Below are 17,103 nucleotides of genomic sequence, written 5' to 3'. Positions count from 1 at the left end.
ATTCAGGTATTCCACAGATGCAGGGTACATCAAGTTGTTTGTGGAGATTTAATCCACTGCTCCTGAGGCTGCTGGGAGAGATTTCCCTTTCTCTTCTTTTTTCACACAGCTCCCAGGGCTAAGCTTTGGATTTGGCCCTGCCTCTGCGTATAGTTCGCTGGAGGGCGTCTGTTCTTCGTTCAGACAGGATGGGGTTAAAGGAGCCGCTGATTCAGGGGCTCTGGCTCAATCAGGCTGAGGGGGAGGGAGGGGCACGATGCGGGGCGAGCATGCGGCGGCAGAGGCTAGTGTGATGTTGCACCATCCTGAGGCGCGCAGTGCGTTCTCCTGGGGAAGCTGTCCCTGGATTCCGGGACCCTGGAAGTGGCAGGCTGCACAGGCTCCCCGGAAGGGAGGTGTGGAGAGTGACCTGTGCTTGCACACAGGCTTCTTGGTGGCGGCAGCAGCAACCTTAGCATCCCATGCCCGGCTCTGAGGTCCGCGCCGATAGCCGCGGCTCGCGCCAGTCTCTTCAGCTCCTTTAAGCAGCGCTCTTAATCCCCTCTCCTCGCGCACCAGGAAACAAAGAGGTAAGAAAAAGTCTCTTGCCTCTTCAGCAGGTCCAGACTTTTCCCCGGACTCCCTCCCGGGTAGCCGTGGTGTACTAACCCCCTGCAGGCTGTGTTCATGCAGCCAACCCCAGTCCTCTCCCTGTGCTCCGACCAAAGCCGGAGCCTCAGATCCCAGCCCCGCCCGCCCCGGCGGGGGAGCAGAGAAGCCTCTTGAGTGCCGGTCGGCACCGATCCTCTGTGAGAGAATCTCTCTGCTTTGCCCTCCACACCCCTGTTGCTGTGCTCTCTTCCGTGGCTCCGAAGCTTTCCCCCTCCACCACCCACAGTCTCCACCCACGAAGGGGCTTCCTAGTGTATGGAAACCTTTCCTCCTTCACAGCTCCCTCCCACTGGTGCAGGTCCCGTCCCTATCCTTTTGTCTCTGTTTATTCTTTTTTCTTCTGCCCTACCCATGTACGTGGGGAGTTTCTTGCCTTTTGGGAGGTATGAGGTCTTCTGCCAGCTTTCAGTAGGTGTTCTGTAGGAGTTGTTCCACGTGTAGATGTATTTCTGATGTATTTGTGGGGAGGAAGGTGATCTCCGCGTCTTACTCTTCCGCCATCTTCCCCTAGATCTATTTATGTCTATTTGAGTCCACCCTTATTTGTCTAAGATTTTTAGTAGTTCTATTAGGCAGCATTTTGCTGTGATTAAGACCACGAACTTTGAAGTCAGATTGCCTTGGTTCAAAACCTGCTTTGCCATCAAGTGATATAAACTAGGTAAGATACTTAATCTTTCTATGCTTGCTTCCTTAGCTATAAAATGGGCACATTAATAGCACTTATTTCATAGGGTTGCCATGAAGATTCAATGAATTAATGGATGAAAAGTGCTTTAATGAGAATGAGAGCATGTAGTAAGGGCTCTATAAGGATTAACTCATTATTATTTAGCTAAACCATTCCATTCTTAAAGAAGTGAAGAGGGACAGATTTCACTGAACTTCCTAGTGAAAATCCTCCTGTTCCTGGACTCAGGACACATGAAAAATACTATGCTAAATTAGAAATGAAAATGCTTTGATCACAGTTTGGTGTCATCAAATTGAAAACCTCTGTCTTGGATATAAAAACAGAGTCATCAACATTAAAAATTACATATGGCCTTACCTAGAAAAAGGAAAATGGATGAATAGAATAATTTTATTTACCTTCTATAAGCATTTAATAATCATAATGGAGTACATGGAGTAAGGAAACAAGAGTAAATAACAATAAACATGACTGTATGCATTCCAATAATACTGTTTCTCTTGTTGCTTTCCACGTGCCCAGTGGGTTTTCTAGTTTTCTCAACATCCCCATTTATGAATGATTAAAGAAGGATGTGAGGGTGCTTAAAAATAAAACAAATAAACAAAAAAAAAACTGGATAATTTTAGAACAGAATAAAAATATTTAAAGAAAACAGACATAACCCAAGCACCTAAGGTGACTCGAGTACCCTGGTAGAGTGTGAAAGTGGCCTCAGAGAGCTTCCCAGCAGATATGAAGTGAAAAGGAATCTTAGGTCGCACAATTCTCACATCTGATGAAAAGAAATATGTTAAGTCCCTCCGTTTCACCAGCTGCTTGTTTAAAGAGATTATTGCATGCTCTCCATACACTCCGCACTGAGTTGAGTGCCATGGATATGAAGAGGACAGTCCAGTATGGCCTGTAAGACACTTGTAGTCTGCAGGCAAATACATCCTTGGCTCTGAATTCTATGATGAGTTGATGATAGAGATCTATATTAGAAAGACGTTGGAAAAAATCACAGATAGAATCTTCAAACAAAATTTTCTAAATGACATAAAATTTTATTAAATTTTTAACTGGCTTTAGATTTCCTCTCTAGAACAGTTATGATAACATAAGCCCCACCAAAAGTCTTAACACCATCAAAACCATGAGAATTCCAATTGTAACTAAAATACCACAGCATAAATATCTGTGCACATCTTCATACTCTATTGAATCATTGCTTTTAATTAATTCACTCAGCACCTATTCTCTGAGGCCCTGGCATGTGTCAAGCCCTGAGCTCGATTCTGGCTCTGTAGCAAATGAAAAATTAGACGTGGCCTTTGGTCACATGGAGCATACACTCTGATAGGTGCACAAAACTTCAATGAGTTTTTGAGTCATAACTAATTTTCTATTTCCCTATTAAGTTGTTTTCAATTATGTGTCAATGAATAGTTTCGCCCTTCTGTCTTCTCTTTCCTCTTCGAAAAAGTTCTTAATAGGGAAGCTATTGCATCCAAGGATATGGACAATCTTATAACTCTTAAAGTATTAGTACAATTTATAAGTTCACCAAAAATATATAGAAGCCTACCATTAACACTTTCAGAACCGGTTTTCTTTCGATTGAGATTGTGCTTTATACATGAAATCACATTGTTTCTTTAAACTGAATTAAGACATCTTATTAGGAGTTTGTTTTCCTATTTATTATTTGTTTCTCCTTCTAGAGTCTGAATCTTTCTTTTGCATTTTTTTTTCTCCCTAGCACCTCACTACTGAGCCTGGAACACAATAGGTATATATTAAATTGTTCCATGAGTGAATGAATACAGCCCTCTAGAAGAGTGGTTTTCAACTTCAGTGACACATTAGAATTACCTGGAGAAGGTTTCAAAATCCTAATGCCCAGGCCACATTCAGATAAGTTAGATCAGAATTTCTGGGGTTGTGAGCAGGTGTCAGTCTTTTTTAAAGCTCTCCAAGTGCAATGTACAGCCAAGGCTGAGAACTGCTGCCCTAGAGCCTGGCAACTCAATGTGTGGTCCAAGGATATGCAGCACTGACTGGTTAGAAATGCAGAATCTCAGACTCCTTGCAAACCTAATGTGTGCACTCCAATCTGTATTTTAACACAATCTCCAGGTGATTCATATGCATTTAAAAGTTTGAGTCTCTATGTTTTTGTTTTGTTTTGTTTTGTTTGCGGTACGCAAGCCTCTCACTGTTGTGGCCTCTCCCATTGCGGAGCACAGGCTCTGGACACACAGGCTCAGCAGCCATGGTACACGGGCCTAGCCACTCTGTGGCATGTGGGATCTTCCCGGACCGGGGCACGAACACTACCAAACGTAAAATAGATAGCTAGTGGGAAGCAGCCGCATAGCACAGGGAGATCAGCTCTGTGCTTTGTGACCACCTAGAGGCGTGGGATAGCGAGGGTGGGAGGGAGAGAGATGCAAGAGGGAAGAGATATGGGAACATATGTATATGTATAACTGATTCACTTTGTTATAAAGCAGAAACTAACACACCATTGTAAAGCAATTATACTCCAATAAAGATGTAAAAAATAATAAATAAATAAATAAATAAATAAAAGTTTGAGAAGCACTCACCTAAATAACTTTTCCAACAATTTTAAACCTATACATCCAGCTGCTTCTTAAGCCTGTTCCCACTGCTTGGCACTGAAACCATACCATTGCATGGAAGACACTTGATTTCTTTATAAGTGAACAGGAAAATACAAGCTGCCAATTTTCAAACAAGGTTCCCTTTGTCAGTCAATTACCTCTGTCTAAATTCCTCTCCAAAAAGGAGGAGGGAGAAAGGGCAAAGCAGAGACCTCCCAGCTGGGATAGCTGAGTAAGACTTTCCCACATGAGGCAAATGAGGATATGGAATAATGGGGAATGGTCAGAGCTGGAAATCCCAAGACATAAGGTCCAAGATGAAGGGGCCCACCTGCAGGCAGCTGAGGCTATAAAAAGCCAGGGGCAAAGCTGGAAGAATAAGAGTCCATGAGTTTGGGGGCTTCCCTGGTGGCACAGTGGTTGAGAGTCCGCCTGCCGATGCAGGGGACACGGGTTCGTGGCCCGGTCCAGGAAGATCCCGCATGCCGCGGAGCAGCTGGGCCCGTGAGCCATGGCCGCTGAGCCTGCGCATCCGGAGCCTGTGCTCCGCAAAGGGAGAGGCCACAACAGTGAGAGACCCGCGTACAGCAAAAAAAAAAAAAAAAAAAAAAAAAGAGTCCATGAGTCGGGACCAAGTAAGTTGGGATGAAGGAGTCAGTCATGAGCACCTCCAGCTAAAGGGACAGGACGATGGGACAGGCAGTTTCTAGTTCACATGAATGGAAAATAGTAGAAAGAAGAAAGTGCATCAGACACTGGCAGACTTGGATTTGAATAACAGTGCAGCTCTTCTAGAGACTACGAAAGTTATTCAATCATTTTGATCCTCATCTGTAAGCTGGGAATAGTAATTCTTACCTCATAGGTACTGTGAAGATTAAAAGTGGCAATGCATGTAAAGAGCTTAATATCGTGCCTGGCCCAGAGGAACGTCTCAATAAATGGAAGCTGTTATTCATTAGTATCTTAACTCTTTTTCACAAACATATAAAACTGAAAGTAACTAAATATTGTGTTTGCTATTTTTTATGACTTTTCTTTCTGTTCTCTTCCAAAGCAACCTAAAGAGAGGTTAGCATTCCTTGGTGTGTTTGCTAAATTCCGTTGAACGACTGAGCGGATTGTATTTTCCAAGATGGCCATGATAGGTTCTCCCATCCTGCACACTCTTCTCCTGTGACATTGACACCCCTCCCAGAAGAAGGGAAGCCTGTGTGCCGTGCACTCACATGTCAGCAAGCTTGTGACTCTGGAGCAAGTGATGATTTGTGAATTTTGAGGCTAGGCCATTAAAGATGATACAGCACTTGGGATGCTTGCACATGGGACACAGATACCATGTTGCAAAGAAGTAGAGAGACCACATGGAAAGGCCACATGTAGTTCTGGATGATTCCCCAACCAAGGCTCAAGCCAGCAGCCAGCACTGACCTCCAAACCTTCAGATGATTCCAGCTCACAGTCTTCAAGACATCACCTGAGTTTTCCAAGCTGAGCCCAGATACTGTATCCTGCCCCACCGCTCTCCTTATGTCCTCTCTGTTTCTCTGACAAATTCTTGAGAATTTACCAGCATAATAAAATGTGACTCCTTATGCCACACAGTTCAGGATCATTTGTTACACAGCAGTTGATAACTGGACCTCTGATGTCACAATATTTTCTCATAGCATTTAAGATTCCTATTGTTCCAGCCCTATCAGTCTCTTGTTTACTGACTCTCAGCAATAACTTATTACAGAGTACTTTTAATTTAATTACAAAGATAGCTCAGAATTGTATTTGGCTGCATATAACAGAAACCCAACTGAAATTATTGTCCTTTATATTAAGAAATCCAAAAGTAGGTGATTCCAAGGATGGTATGGTAGCTCTATAATGCCATAAGATTCAGGCACCTTTTTTCTTTCCACTCAGTAACTCTTAATGTGTCACTTTTATCTTTGTGTTGATAAGACGGCTGCTGCACCATATGAGTTGAGGAAAAGTCTCTATCAAGGCAGAAAGAAAGGGGAAGGATCAAAGGTTAAAGGCTGACAGCATCTGTCCCTTAATATCTGGGAAATAATAAATTTCATGGAAACATCACCAATAGACTTCAGTGAATTTCTTCTTGTCCAAAATAGACATGGCCTCTCCTGGCTGCAAAGGAGAATGAGAAATTCATTTTCATAAGTGGGTATGTCGCTACCTTGAACAAAATTGGGGAATTCTGCAAGGGAGAGATTATCAGTAGATAACCAATAACATATACCACAACTTTAAAATAGAAAAAAATAATTAAAGCATCCTTTGAGGAGTATGAGAAGGGGAGGAGGCCCATGGTGCTTGTAGGGCCTTGTGCAGAATATGGGAGAAACAGTGTGATGTAGAGCAAAGATACAGAGATTGGAGTCAAGGGGTCACAGGCTTAACTTGCCACCAGGCCTCTGTTTCCACAACTTGTAAACCGAGTATTATAAGAACACCTATATAACAAAGTTGTTGTGAGGACGAAATAAGAGGAGCCCTGTGAAAACACATGGAAGTTTTTAAGCATGCTAATTCCCTCTCTTCCGTACTTCGCCTCAAGTCACAACCAAGAAGGCAAAAGTTAAGTTCAAAATCATCTCACCTTTGCAACTGTCAATATTTCATGGTGCTGAACTTCAGAACTTAGAGGAAGTCCCAAATCAGAAAAACCTAGACTCACACAGCCTGCCTTGTGTCTTGTACCTCATACCAGATTTTTGCAGCAATTGAACATTTTTTTTTTAACTTCCAAAAGCAAGGGAGGCCTTGGGGTAAGGTCATAGACTGACTAATGCACTGAGTCATGGCCCCATTCAAGAAAAGAGAGATTCTAAAATGAAGAGTCACCAGTGATTAAAAAAAAAAAAAAAAAAAAAAAACGACCTCATCTGTTGAGAGAATTTGAGCTGAATTCTTCCGGAAGCCAGATACACTGAACTAGAAAAGGAAATGAAGTCTCTCAAACAGCTTACTTTGGGTGAAGACAGAAATCATAACAGCAAGGAAAAAACTTTGCTTCAGCACTCTGACTTGCTAGGGTGAGAATGAAAAAATATGAGATGGTAAGAAATCCTGTGATGCTTCCAAATCCTGATAAAAGGTTGTCCTCTCTTTACTCACATCACAACTAGAGAACAATTTCTACCTTAAAGAGTAACTCTGGTGACTTACTATTAATGTAGCAGTTCTAGAAGTAAACAACCTGTAGTAATGCATCCATGGTTCTCCTCGTCATGTTTGGCTGAAATGCAAGGTCCCATCACCCCAGGGTTGCATTTATTACTTCACTCTCCTGTGGAAGGTTTCTTTTACATTGCAAATGCTCAGAGGCCTCCTTCCATCCCTTTGGTTGACCCCTTACCTTAAAATGTGTGATCAAGGCTGAACACCATGATTAGTATTCAGAGAAGTAATGAACAGCACTGAAATGTAAATGGATAAGGAAAGCACCTTCTATTTTGTAAAATAATTCTCCAACCTAATAATTATTTCCATGACTCTTTTGGATTGATTGAGAAAGGGCAACTAGAAGCTGAGAATTGTCTTTCAGATCTAAATTCAAGAAGCAGAGCCCCAAAACAAGGTCACCCTTTAAGAGGAAATGGCAAAAAGCTGATTATATTTTGATGTGGGGAGACTGTTTACACACATTTGTTTCCACTTTCAACATTTTTCACTGGTGAAGAATTACCACTCGGTGAGGGCCAAGGTAGAGTCCCCCTACTTCCAGGCTGTAATTTTAAGAGACAATATATACTGCAAATCCCAAAAGAGACCTTTATCTCCTCCCCACACTGTCTCTGCAGATATAGTGTGAAGAATTTTGGAAGTTGGGGGGAAGAAGATTTTTTTTAATTAACTCTAAGTTTTCCATACCTTCATATTTAGGTTGCTGGAAAAATGCAAAACAGCAATATTTATATGTTGTTATCCTGGGCCGACAATGAGCATGTTCAGACTGCTTTATCCTTTTTCATTCTTACTTAGAGCTACTTGGTTTGTTTCACTTTTGATTTCTATAATAAACTGGAAATAGAAATTTTTAGGAAATAAGAGACACATATAACTATGAATATAGAATGTTCTCATTTAAGTCAGTATGTCAAAAGTGGTTTTTCAAAATCTTTGGTAATAGATAAGATTATGAATTAAGTTATCATTTCTCTCCTCATTCATTATTTAGTGATTCCCTCCTTTTGACCAATGGTAGGTGAGCTAAGCCTGAATAATTCCCAGAATAATGAAATATACACTACTTATAAGCATGCAGGATAAAGTTATTTTCTGTTTTCTAGCAGAATACTAGAGGCCCTTGTGCCTGAGACATATGGAACAGAGAGGAAAAAGTACAAAAATTACACAGTTAACCCATTGGATGTATTCACGGGACTGTGAAGCTCTAGGGCAATCTCTTTTACAATTTTGGAAGACAGGTAAGAAAAGTAGAAGTAATGCACTGGAATTGGCAAGGAAGATCACAGATAAAAATAATTCCCCCTTCATATAAGAGAGCTGCACCCATGGCATCCTCCAGGCATCCTGGATTCAGGAAACATAAAGAGGAAAATGGGATGATTCCAGTGGGAGGGGATGAGACGGGGCACTGACCCTGACTGATTATGTGGTTCTGGGGAACCCTGGACTGGGGCTAGGATGGTAAACTCAGTGTTTGCACTTAAATTTCTGCTTTTCAAAAGCTTCCTGGGCCCATTTCAGTTACCACCTTCCTGAAACACCTTTCCCATAACCTCCAGTTGGGATCATTCATGCCGTCCTTCCCAACTCCACACTCTTTTCTTTCTACTTGCATTAAAATTTTATGACCCTCCTGTAGTCATATTCTATGGAATTGGCACCACATCACATTATAGCCCACATTTCCTGAGCATTCACCAAATGCCAGATAATGCAGCAGGAGCTAAAGGAAGAATACTGCTATGTTCTGTGCTCTCAGAAAGCTTATCATCTGCTGCGGGAAGCAGACAAAAAAAACCAAGTAAACAAACAAAATAATTACCAACTAGCTCCAGTTGATTTAACATGCAATGTTCTAACAGATATCAAGCAACTAATGAAATAGTAATGAATACACAATTAAAATTCTTTTATTATGCACAATATTTAATAAAACCAGTCATCATCTTCTTAAGATCTGGCTGGTGACTTCATCTCAGTCCCACTGAACTGCAGAGCATCTCTAGGTTGTGCTATACTTCCCCACAGGTTTCTTGCGTCTTAGCTTGTATTTGGCTGTGAGCAGCAATCATAATGGATGAAGGGCCTCCGACAGTGAGTTGAGTGAAACCTCTCCATCAGGATAGCAGTTGGTGTATTATTTGATGGTTTTAACTCTTGCCCCCAATATCTTGCTGTGCTCCCGGCTGTAATTCATATTTCCTATGTCTGAGTTGTCCACGTTGATTTCACCATGTTCATTATTTGAATCCAGTACTTTCACTTCATTATTCCAGCAGCATTTTACTTCCCTTCTCATTTCCAATTGTTTTTCTATTTTTTCAATATTCCCCATCCATTTTCATCTAGGAATTTCATTTCCATCTCAGAGTCTGTTTGAACTCCACTCTTAACGTTTCATTAGCATTTCATCTCTCATTTTTCTGAGTTCTCTCATATGAATCAGGCATTTTTAGATGACGTCTGAAAACTTTTAAAAGTCTAAGTTAATACCTGCTTGCAATGCATAAAATTCTCCAATTAAGAAAACTAACTCTCATAAATGCATAAAAAAGTGTAATGCATTGCATTAGATACAAGATAGATACTTCTTTAATGTCACCCTAAGTTTAATTTTAAAATACTGAGTAAATAAATGTTCTTAAATGCGTATAATTTATGTAAATAGTCACTACGTTTTTGCCTGTCTCTGAGTTAATATCAACATTTAGAAATTACCGTAACTGGTTTCTCCTGATTATCAGATGCTATGCATTCATTGGCTGCATAATGATTCTCAACTCTGGCAGCACATTAGAGTCACCTAATTAAAAACAAAACACTCATTCTCTACTCCAGAGAAATCAAATATCTATGTGTGGGTCTCTAGCAATGGAATTTTGTAAAAGTTCCCTGGGTGATCTTGATGTGCAGGCAGGGGTGAAAACTACCAAAAAAAAAAGTGCCCAGCTAAATCTTGAAGAGGCACATAGAAGAATATCTGAATACACAGCATATGAGAAACGCTAAGAAGAAAATAAAATCAATAATGAGATGGACTGTCATTAGTGTATTTATTGTGCCCTTTTATTTTCCAGCGCTTTGACACCTGGAGACTGTCTGTATCGTGGATAGCCGATTCCTACTTTCATATGAAAACCAAGCTCCAGGCCTCTATTCATTTGCCCTAACCACTTCTGGGCCAGGTACCAGACAAATGGAGAAAACCTCTGTGCCCCAGAGTCCACTGAAATTATTCAAACCAGGCAATCCTAAGCCTGGTTAACCTGCCTTGCCTTGACCACACTTTCTCCTCACTCCCTCTGCCTCCTGCTGACCCTGGTGCTTTCCTCTGTGGCCCTGCATGGCATGGTCTACCTCCTGCTTCTCAGCATCTGTGGACACAAACTTCTTCCTTCGTGACATTCTTTTCCATATCTGCATATCTTACCATACCTGATAAAAACAAATCCCTGATCCATTTTAAAACAATAGGGAAGGCTTCTCAGAAAAGGTGAGGTGTACACTGACATCTGAAGAATGAAAGGGAGATAGCTTTGGGAGGGAATGAACAAGAAAATCCTAAAATAGAGGTGCCCACAAGTCAATATCCTGGGAATTGGCAAGAACTTAACTGACCTGAAGCAAGTGGGAAGGAGAGTAGCAGTGAATTTGGACATGGTGTAGAAGCCACATCACTGGGGAAAGGTGTGACCTTATTTCAGTACAGCTACTGGTGTGCGGGGTGAGAGTGAGAAGTTGTTGTGCCACTTATATGCTATTCCTGACAAAAGAGTTTGTAGTAGCTTAAATTTCTGTTATATAAAAAACACTTTTTGATTCCTTTTCCTGTACAGAGCACAGAGCTAGATGCCACAAGGAAACAAAAATAAAAATGGTGTAGTTGGCTCTATATTTTTTTTAAGTTGTGAAATCTAGTAGGAGAGATAGTTAAGCAATTAACTCTGGTTTAAGTGGAAGGTGAGACCAAATTCTTTGATTTGAAATTTCCCAAAATTTCATTTGGGAACATTGGGGTTTTAGTATGCAACGGTTGCTTTGACATAGCCTTAAAATATTGCTCTGATCTTCCAAAACTGTGTTCATTTTTGCCTACTTCATGAATTAAAGTTCCCCAGTACAATTCTCTTTCTTCCTGTAATTTACACAAGTTTTGTTTCTTTTATAAATATATATATTTGGTCTCAATACAATGTTATGCAGGTTTGAAAGTTCATACTATTATATCTTCACTGTGTTTTTTCCTGTTATCATGGCTTGCCTTCTTCTCTCCCCTCAGTCCCTCCCTCCAGAGTTGCACTTTGGTATTAAAGTTATAAGGCTTTGTTGTTCTTCCTTTTGTATTTTTTCAGATGTATCTTTGCCTCCCTTTTTCTTGTTTTGTTGTTACCATGTGGTATGTTTCTTGTAAATAGCTCATGGTTGAATTTTATTTTTAATCTAATCTGAGGCCTCTTTGTAAATGAAATTACTATCTATTTGCAAGTGAGTGTTATAACTAGTATGCTTGGTCTTATTTCTATCAGTAGATGGGGCCCACCTTTCACTTGGACTGTTCTCCACCTTAACCCACCACTGCAGGCTCTCAGATACAATTGCGGGCCACTCTTCCATGTTGGATACCACTTCCAGGAGAGAGGAGCAATAAGAATAGTGTAGAATTAGGATCAGGAAAAAATAATATTTGGAACCAGCCCATCCTCCTCTGAGGCTCTTTGCCATTTTGGGAGGCTTCCTTCTTTCTCTGCTCCTCCGACCTTTCCAGCTGCAATGCTATCCCCTACCCCCAGCCCCTCCAACTCCCTCTCCCACACGCTGCTCATTTTCTCACTCCTTCCTCCCCTTGTTCACATCAGTCTTACTCTGAACTGACCATGAAACAAGTGAATTCTCTCCAAAAGGTCAATTACTTCAGTCCCCAGTTAAACTCCCTAGGTAACAGGTCGTTGATTATGTGGAATATGTAAGAAGGTATGGGACAGATATATTCTTCAATCAGCAGTCTTTTCTTCTGGAAAAAGGGAAATCTGGGACCCACAATCTTGGTGACTCAGAGACTCCTCTGGAAGACCTTAGAAAATCTCATTTTCCATCCCAGTCCCCATTCCTCTCCCTGAAGATGGTCCCACAGATGCTTTCTCTTAGGCATCACGCCTGTTCTGCTCTTAAAGGAGGGCCCTCCAGCATTTGCCACCTTCATGTCTCCTAATAGACATTGTGACCACTAATTCCATCCCAGGGGTCCAGCTCAAGGAAATATTTGTCCATTGGCACCTGGCCTCTCCCAGTAACTGAATCTCCTGAGTCCTCAGCTTATAATCACATGGATACATTATGGACTGAGGCTCTGGGCTTGAGCAGATTTGAGTTCAAATCCACACCTTGCTATTGTGATCTCTAGGACCTTGAGACCTATAGGTTCCCTCATCTGTATAAGTAGAATGGAGTGTGTGCCTATTATGTTCTTTTAAGATAAAATGAAAAAATACAGGCAAAGGGCCAAGCCTCCCTCTTGATTCAATGTTGACTATGATTATGGTTATGATCATTATAACTCCATGGTCCTCAATTTTCTATAGTGATCAAATGACCACGCTATCTAAACCAACTTTACTCAAAGGATATCTAAGGGAACACTGATTTTGATTTTCAAAATAAAGTTTATGTGATTAAAAAAAATATTTAAAACCTCCCAGCATTATATCATGTTGCAGAGTACCACAGAACCAAGAGAATCAACTAAGACATTGCAAAATGGGTTACATGCTAAAGCTTACTTTCACTATAAAAGGCATCAGTTGAAAATTTGTTTTTAGAATTGGGCAAAAAGAGGGGAGAGGGTAATAATTCAATGAGTTTTATGCAGCTTAAGAAAATGGGAAATAAATCCAGTATATGTGGATTTTCAAGATGCTCCATCAGGACAAGACAGAGAGTAACTGAAAGAGAAGGAAATTTCTAGGAACTTCGATCTCAAGTAGGGTAAGTACCACAGAGAATGGCTAAAACTGGAAGAGAGGCTGACCTGGCCTGATGGGGCAGTCCTATAACATCACTAATAATAGGGGAAGCGTGATTCTTATGGAACAAGTCCATTTCTGAAACACAGTTAGAAACACCAGCCTAACAGATTTAACTCACAATTTGGTAGAGGAGTAGAAGTATTTCTCACTCTACAGCTCAATTAAAGCAATTCCTCCAAACCTAAACTCTTCATCAAAACAAACCTATGTGTTTGATGTCTTACTCAAATGTTATGTTTAAACAATAGGCAAACATAAAAGATTTCACACAGGAAGCTACATTATTCAGTCTCTTTGTCATTCGCCACTTGATGGAGGAGGATGGATGGTGACCAGAAGAAACAGTTGATTTTTAAATGCTTGAAATATTTTTGTGCTGATCTTTTTACAATCCCAGTTTTCAAAGTAGTGTCATTCAGAAAGCAACATCTTATTGGATTGGCCCAAACCTATAGCCTTAGGTAAAAATGAAATGACAGCTGTCACTCAAATGCTTTGCAAGTTATAATCAGCACGGAAGTTAAATAATATATCAAAAGACTCTCTGTCTTTTCATGACTGTAAAACTAGGAGAGAACGACTTCCTCAGTGTTCATAATATTGTAGATATGATAAGTCTGAACCTGTCATCAGACTGTGTCCAGCCGCTCCCCCACCCCAACTTGATGTTTTTCTGATTTCTATTCTAAAGTGGTGTGTGGAAGTTTTTTAATTGGTGCCGGGATTTTTTTCCCAGGGTTTCCTTGCCAAGGATATCATTATGGGATTCTGCAGTAACAAGCATTCTTCTGTTCAAATTTATATCAATTAGTTTAGGACAGTAATTCAATTGGATGGCCCACTGGATTTTGAAAGAATCATGACCATGTCAACGTGATGACCTTTTTCCTTCTCTCTCAGCCAAAAGCAATTTTTTAACAAGGAGCCCTGGAAAGAAATGCTGGTTTAATAATTAGTTATTGATCATGGCCAATGCCATGGTGAACACCATTGGATTAGTCAGAGGCCAGCAAATCAGAACATGGGAGTTTTCCTTGTCAAGATTGGGGTGGCGGGGGGAAGCAAAGAACTGACAGAATAAGAGATCAAAAATAGCTTAATTAGGTATGTTTTCCTCTTTGATATTCTTTTAATTTTCAAAAGTAGAAGTAAAATCTTTAACTTGGATAGATTTAAAGTTTAACTATCTAAAACAGCTTTATTAATATAAAACAACTTAATAGTATATATCCATTTAAAAACACTATAAAAGACAAGATATGAGTTAAGTAGACTTGGAGACCACTAAAATTGCTTTGAAAACAATGCCATGTAAAGTTATTTTGATAAATTAACCCTGCTTTGGCCAGCATTTTTGCCTGGCTAAGATACCATTAACCCCCATGCCCTGAAATGCACATTAGAAACAACTTGGATACATGCACAAGAAGACCATAACAATTATAAACAGTAGCTTTAAAAGTATAATTGACTTTTCTGAGCACTAATTTAGGCATCACTTTAGGGCTGCATAAAATATTTCCAGATATGAGACACTTAATGGAAGGAGAAACTTAAAAGACTGATTTTATTGTACTTTGAAGGGGAAAAATGTTTCCATTAGTTGTACAATTTCTTCCTAGAATAGGAAAAAAAAAAAGAAAAACACTGAAAATGCACAGTGTGGTGACAATGAAGTCACAACTTCTAACTAGTTTGAAGGTAGATATGTCCAATCCTCATGGCTGACAAGCAAGAATGAAGGTCCTTTGGGGTTTGAAGTTGAAATCAACCTTATCCATGATAAAGCAGCTATGGTGTATACATATTCTTTAAAATAACATTTAGAGGTGGATGTGTGGATACAGAGCAAGTAAATCAAATCACTCAACTCTAGCTCTAGGGTTTTATCTTTTTGGAAGTCACCATTTCTCCAGGAAAAAAAAAAAAGCACATTTCTACTAATTTTGCAACCAATTTCAAATAGTTCTGTTGGTCCCAGGGAGTAGAATCACACCGAAATATTGGGACTACTTTGGGTCAATGTAAGAAAGAGATTCACTACATTTAGCTTGCTGTCACACAGTGTCCCAAGAATCATTTATTTCTCTATCACAAAAGATGGTCAGAACAAATCTGGACAACGATTTGATTGGGATGTCAAAGAGAAGAGGTAATATCTGAGATTCTTCACAGCCCTGATTCAAGATATCTTCTGCCTTCTAGCTGATTTCAGATTCTCTGACATGAGAATGGTCCATCTCCTGAATTATGATAATATCCTGGAATACTTCTCAGAAAGTGAAACAACTACAATGATCAAGTTTACCACCTCACTTTTTTATGTCAACCTGCCCTTAGAAGATGAAATTATTGGTCATTAAGAGACTGATGTCTATTGCTGCATATATGTTAATTATATGCTTCTCAAGAAAAATAGCTCTGTACTTTTTGTGCATGTGTAAGAAAGAGAAAAAAAACATTTTTTCTTAAATAACAGCCATATATGAAGACCTGTGGGCTTCAAATAAAATGAGTGTTCTACTTTTGGCTTGATCTTTAATGAGCTGGCTAACTTTGGACATGACACATCAACTCTCTGTTCTTTGTTCTCATCTATAAAATGAGTATGGTGTCTAAATCCTCACTATGCATAGTGTGATTCATGGGCCAGCAGTACTGGCATCACCTGAGAGCTTGTTAGAAATGCAGAATCTCAGACTCTTTATCAGAACAACTGAATCAGGACCTGCATTTTAACAAGATCTCCAAGGGAGAAGCTCTGATCTAAAAAAATCTTAAGATCAATTCCAACTCTATTCTAGGGGGAAAAGGGAAAGACAAACTGCTTAAACTTAAAAGGACAGCCCAGATGGATGTCTTAATTAACTCGATGGTAGGAATCCTTTCAGAATGTATACGTATATCAAATCATCACGTTGTACATTCTAAATATATTACAATTTTATTTGCCAATTATATCTCAATAAAACTGAAAAAATAGTGTATTTGAAATGGGCAATAAAAATAAAATAAAAGGGCAGCCCAACACTTCTGTATTGTGTGTGTGTGTGTGTGTGTGTTCACTTTCCAATGTTTAGCTTCTTTACCACATGGATGCCCTGAGGCTGTAGGACACATGTTTACCTAAGCAAATGTGCTGTCAAATGCCCTGAGATGGAGCAAAATGGGATGAGGACCTTAGTTCTGCTGCATTGTTGGTCTGACTCAGATGTTTTCCATAGGGTCATGGTGCCAAGAATTAAAACCTCTTTACCACAAGAGCTCATCCAAGCTCACATCCAAATTAGGAAAGTACAAGAAATAAATAATCTTATCTGTCTTTTCTTTCCAGCATCACCTGATCTATCAAGTCTGTCTTTAATAGCCCTATGCCAAGCTGACAGCTCCCCCACCTCTACATCGGATCAGTGGGGACAGATGCCCCACCCCTTGGAAGATTCACTTACAGTAACTGTTGAGGTGCAAGCAGAGAATGAACAATAGAAGGCTGTCAAGGCCGACAGCCAGCCCTGGATGTATGAGCGCTGAGCTGACAGCAAGGGCCTCAGAGGGTAAACTGCTTTGCTGGAACTAATTAAACAGATGAAATTATTACATGAATATGCAGATGTTGTTTACATTTTACCATATGGTATTATTTCAGGTAATAACTCGCAGGAGAATCCTTTCCTCTCATCAAGAGGAAATGGGTTGAAAAGAAGGCCCCCCGTGTCACCTTTCAGTTGCTAGGCAGATATTGATAACTCGCAGGTTTCCTCTCTGAGTCATGGGGAGTGTTCAGCCTGGATTCCCACGCACAACAAGATGAAGCTGAGGCTCCTCTCTGGAAGGAATAGGGGAGTGTGTGTGTGCTGGGGAGAGAGGGACTGCTTTAGCTGAGCTGAAATGGCTACAGCTGTTAGAAGATCCACCC

This window comes from Delphinus delphis, chromosome 2 (genome assembly GCF_949987515.2).
Source record: "Delphinus delphis chromosome 2, mDelDel1.2, whole genome shotgun sequence".
Lineage (NCBI taxonomy): Eukaryota > Metazoa > Chordata > Mammalia > Artiodactyla > Delphinidae > Delphinus > Delphinus delphis.
The sequence above is the reverse complement of the archived record's forward strand: the minus strand, read 5'-3'. Positions refer to the sequence as shown.